Below are 5,938 nucleotides of genomic sequence, written 5' to 3'. Positions count from 1 at the left end.
TCCAGGGGGGCCACAAGCCTGGTAGCCGCGGCCCCCCTGGCCACGGCTACAGGGCTTGTGGTCCTCCTGCCTTGGCCCTCAAGTCCCCCGATCTTCTTCTATTTTGGAAATATTTATTTCGGGGATTTTATTCCGCTTGGACTCCGTTCCAAAATCAGATCTAAAAAGAGTCAAAAACATAGAAAATACAGGAACTGGCACTTGGCACTGAATTAATAAGTTAGTCCCAAAAAAGATATAAAAGGTATGTAAAACGTCCAAAGTTGACAAGATAACAACATGAAACCATAAAAAATTATAGATACATTTGAGACGTATCAAGCATCCCCAAGCTTAACTCCTGCTCGTCCTCGTGTAGGGAAGTGATAAAGAATGAATTTTTGATGCTTTCATGCTACCTAGCATAGATGTCCTTTGTAACTCCTCTTATGTGACATGAATGTTCAGATCCGTTAGATTCAAAACAATAGTTTGCTATTGAAGTGGAGACAATAATACTTTAAGCAAACTAGCAAGGTAATCATGAACTTTCAAAATATAAAGGCCAAAAGAAAGTGACCCCTACAAAATCGTATAGTCTGGCTATGCTCTATCATCCTTGCACAACGAATCTAAATCATGCACGACCTCGGTATTGGCCAAGTAATTGTTTTGCACGTTTACTTTCTCAAACTTTTTCAACTCTCATGCAATACATGAGCGTGAGCCATGGTTTTAGCACTATAAGTGGAATGGAGTGTGGTGAAGGTTGCAAGGCAAACAAGGAGAAGATGGTCACATTGACTAGGCATATCGATGAACTATGGAGATACTCATCAATAGATATCAATGTGAATGAGTAGGGAATGCCATACAAATGATGCACTAGAACTAAGAGTAAGTGAAAGCTCTTAAAGAAAACTGGTGGGTGTGCATCTAACTTGCTTGCTCAGGAAGACCTAAGGCAATTTTGAGGAAGCCCATCATTGGAATATACAAGCCAAGTTATATAATGAAAATTTACCACTAGTTATATGGTGGTGACAAAACGAGAGACTCTCAATCATGAAGATCATGGTGCTTAATAAGCACAAGTGTGGAAAGATAGTAGCATTGTCCCTTCTCTCTTTTTCTCTCATTTTTTTGGTGGGCTCTTTGGCCTTTTTTTCTTTTTTTTGTGGGCATCTTTGGCCTCTTTTATTTCCTCACATGGGTAATGTTCCATCAATGATGATCATCACACTTACAACTCAAAACTCAGAGCAATGATGACTCTATATGAAATGCCTTTGGTAGTGTACCATGACAATGATCTAGCATGGCATAGACATCAATGAAAACATCATGCTAGCTATCTTAAGATCATGCAATGGCAATGTAGAAGCTATTGCACATGTCATGGTGGTAGTTGCATGGCAATATATCTCGGAATGGTTTTGAAAAAGCCATAGTAGGTAGGTATGGTGGCTCTTATGAGGGAGGCTAATGCTGGGTTTTATGGATCGGCGAAAGTTGCACGACACTAAAGAAGATAGTGATGGTGGAAGGTGAAAGTGCATCTAAACCATGGACTCAACATTAGTCATGAAGAAATTATATACTTGTTGCAAAAGTTTTAGTAGTAATCGAAACAAAGCATTCAACGCATACTCCTAGGGGAAGGGTTGGTAGGTATAAACCATCCCGCGATCCCGACCGCTACACAAAGGATGACAATCAATAGACTAATCATGCTCAGACTTCATCACATAACGGTTCACCATATGTGCATGCTACGGGAACAACTAACTTCAACACAAGTATTTCTAGATCCACAACACCTTACTAGTATAACTTCAATATTACCACAACTGCAACTCAAAACTAATTGAGATGAATCAAATTTCTCTAACTACCCAATGCACATGAAGGTGGAAGTTTTCATATCCCTTTTGATAACTACCCCTTTTGAGACTACTTTCATAGCATAGATCAACTACTACGCCACGCATTGCCGTGCTCCAAAAGATAGAAGTGAAGCACATAGAGAAAAATCAACTAGCTCAAAAGATATAAGTGAAACACATGTGAGCTGAATTGCCTAACCAAAGGATATAAGTCAAGCTCGACAAAATCACAGTGAGTGCATGCCTCTCTCTCTAGGTGTGCAGCAAGGAATATTGTGACAGAACAAAAATAAAAGACTCCTACGATACAAGTCCCTCCAAGCAAAACACATAACATATGGTGAATAAAAATATAGCCCCAAGTAACGTTACCGATGGATTGAAGACGAAAGAGGGGATGCCTTCCCGGGGCATCCCCAAGCTTAGGCTTTTTCGGCATCCTTGAATCAACTTGGGGTGCCTTGGGCATCCCCAAGCTTGAGCTATTGCCACTCTTTATCTCTTTGTCCATAAGAACTTCACCCAAAACTTGAAAACTTCACAACACGAAACTTAAAAAGAAACCCTTCTGCTGCTGGCTACGCCTATAGGGATTACCTTGGCAAATATGCAAAGGAATCCCCCGCGGCCTTGGAGCCTTGCGTTGGTGTTCCCTTGAAGAGGAAAGGGTGATGTAGCACAGTGGCGGTAAGTATTTCCCTTAGTTTGAGAACCAAGGTATCAATCCAGTAGGAGGATCGCGTCAAGTCACAAGTACCTGCACAAACACAAAGAGCTTGCATCCAATGCTATGAAGGGGTTGTCAATCCCTTATAGATTGTTTGCAAAGTGAGAACTGAAAGCAAAAAGTAAAAAAAAACAAAGTAAAAGTAAAAGCGGACATGATAATTGTGAGTAGACCCAGGGGCCGTAGTGTTCACTAGTGGCTTCTCTCATGAAAGCAAGTAGACGGTGGGTGAACGATTTACTGTCGAGCAATTGATAGAACCGCGCAAAGTCATGACGTTATCTATGGCAATGATCATACATATAAGCATCACGTCCAAAACAAGTAGACCGATACTTTCTGCATCTACTACTATTACTCCACATGTCAACTGCTATCCAGCATGCATCTAGTGTATTGAGTTCATAAGAACAGAGTAACGCCTTAAGCAAGATGACATGATGTAGATTGACAATCTCAAATCTATGATGAAATCCCATCTTGTTACCCTTGATGGCAACAACATGATGCGTGCCTTGCTGCCCCTTCTGTCACTGGGAAAGGTGACCGCATGGTATGAACCCAAAACCAAGCACTTCTCCCATTGCAAGAATCATAGATCTAGTTGGCCAAACAAAAGCCAAGACTCGGAGAGACTTACAAGGATATCAAATCATGCATATAAGAAATCAGCAAAGACTCAAATATAATTCATAGATAATCTGATCACAAATCCACAATTCATCGGATCTCGACAAACACACCGCCAAAGAGGATTACATCGGATAGATCTCCATGAAGATCATGGAGAACTTTGTATTGAAGATCCAAGAGAGAGTATAAGCCATCTAGCTACTAACTACGGACCCGTAGGTCTGAAGTGGACTACTCACGAGTCATTGGAGAGGCAATGATGTTGATGTAGAAGCCCTCTAGCTCCAAAGTCCCGTCCGGCAGGGCACCGGGAAGGGTCTCCATATGAGATCTCACGAAAACGGAAGCTTGCGGCGGCGGAAAAGTGGTTTCGTGGACGCTCTTATTTTTTCTGGGACTTTAGGGAAGAAATAGGCCAAAAATCTAGGACAGGGGAGCTCCAGGGGGGCCACAAGCCTGGTAGCCGAGGGCCCCCCTGCCGACGGTTACAGGGCTTGTGGACCCCGTGTGGGCCTCCTGCCTTGGCCCTCAAGTCCCCCGATCTTCTTCCGTTCTGGAAAAATTTATTTCGGGGATTTTATTCCGTTTGGACTCCGTTCCAAAATAAGATCTGAAAAGAGTCAAAAACACAGAAAAAACAGGAACTCACACTTGGCACTGAATTAATAAGTTAGTCCCAAAAAAGATATAAAATGTATATAAAACATCCGAAGTTGACAAGATAACAACATGAAACCATCAAAAATTATATATACGTTTGAGACGTATCACGGCTCGTGGGGAAGAAGAAGAATATACGGGCCAGATCTGCTAACGGGCCCAAGTCACTTTCCTAATAAAAAATGATTTATTTCCAATTATACAAAAAGAGGAAAGAAAACTAAATAAAAGAAAATCTGTAATACTTATATATATCAAAATTTACGAAAAAAGATTTCCTACGGGATGAACATATTTTCGTGGCCAAATAAAGTTCTCACAAAATCAGAAAATTCAAACAATGTTGCTGGTTTAAGAAAAATGCAAAAGAAACATTTTGAAAATAATAAATGGATTCAAATTAATTTCTCTCCATTTTTATATTGAACGGAATCATTTTAGCCTATTTTCCATGTATTTTGTTTTTGGAGAAAAATAAATTTGAAAACCACTTCAAAAATTCTTTTTGAAACATAATATAAAACATTTTCAAAATAGTCTTGTGAGTTTCATAAGTTCAAATATAATTTCAAATGGCCCCTGGTTTGAAGTGTCATATTGCTCCTCTCAAGATTTTGAATTTGGGCAAGGGGATTCGAATTCATTTAAACTTTCAAATGGGCCAAAATATGAAATAAATTGCAAAAGGAATTATTTCCACACACCACCTTTTTTCAAGTCCTTTATTTTGAGTAAGTCATGTTATCTTCTCTTAGTGATTTGTATTGGATGAAATTGGAATTCAAAAGAAAATGGGAAAGTCATTTTATTCCCTCTCATTCAAAAGTTTTAAAAAGTTTCAAATTTCACTCAAGTTTGAATCACTCAATCAAACAATCAATCAATCTAGTAATTATTATAACATACCAAGATTTGGGATGTTACATCTATTGACTACTTCAGTTTGTCCATTAGTTTGGGATTGGCATGTAGTACTAAAAAGCAAATTTGTCCCCAACTTAGCCCATAAACATCGCCAAAAATGGCTAAGAAATTTAGCATCATGATCTGAAACAATCGTATTTCGCATACCATGCAAGCGAATAATTTCATGAAAGAACAAATCAGCCACATTAGCGACATCATCACTTTTATGACATGGTATAAAGTGTGTCATTTTTGAAAATATGTCCACAACAACACATATGCTATCCCACCCCTTCTTTGTTCGAGGTAAACCTAAAACAAAGTCCATAGATATATCCTCCCAAGGAACACTAGGTACTGGCAAAGGCATATATAGACCATGAGGATTGAGTCGTGACTTAGCTTTTTGACATGTCATGCAACGAGCAACAAAACGCTCAACACCCTATTGCACCTTCGGCCAAAATAAATTTGTAGCAAGTATGTCCTCCGTCTTCTTTACGCAAAAGTGTGCCATCAATCATCCTCCATGTGCCTCCTGTAACAACAAAAGACGAAGGGAGCTAGCTGGAATGCATATCTTGTTAGCACGAAACACAAATCCATTATGAATGATGAACTTGTTCCATGTTCTCCCTTCTTTACAACTCTTCAACACATCTTTGAAATCAGCATCATGCACGTATTGATCTTTGACGGTCTCCAAACCAATTAATTTAAAGTCAAGTTGTGAAAGCATAGTATAACGACGAGACAAAGCATCAGCAATAACATTTTCTTCACCCTTCTTGCATTAAATGACGTACGGGAAAGTCTCAATGAATTTAACCCACTTAGCATGTCTACGGTTCAGTTTTGCTTGACTTCTAATATGTTTCAAAGATTCATGATCAGAATGTATGAAAAATTCTTTGGGCCATAAATGATGTTGACATGTTTCCAAAGTCCGAACAAAAGCATATAATTCCTTATCATAAGTAGAACAATTCAGACTAGGCCCACTTAATTTTTCCAAAAAGTATGCAACAGGTTTACCATCTTGTAATAGCACACCTCCTAATCCAATTCCACTAGCATCACATTCAAGCTCGAAAGTCTTATTAAAATCAGGAAGTTGGAGTAAAGGAGCATGTGTTAACTTATCTTT

This window comes from Hordeum vulgare, chromosome 2H (genome assembly GCF_904849725.1).
Source record: "Hordeum vulgare subsp. vulgare chromosome 2H, MorexV3_pseudomolecules_assembly, whole genome shotgun sequence".
Classification (NCBI taxonomy): Eukaryota; Viridiplantae; Streptophyta; class Magnoliopsida; order Poales; family Poaceae; genus Hordeum; species Hordeum vulgare.
This window is presented reverse-complemented; position numbering follows the sequence as displayed.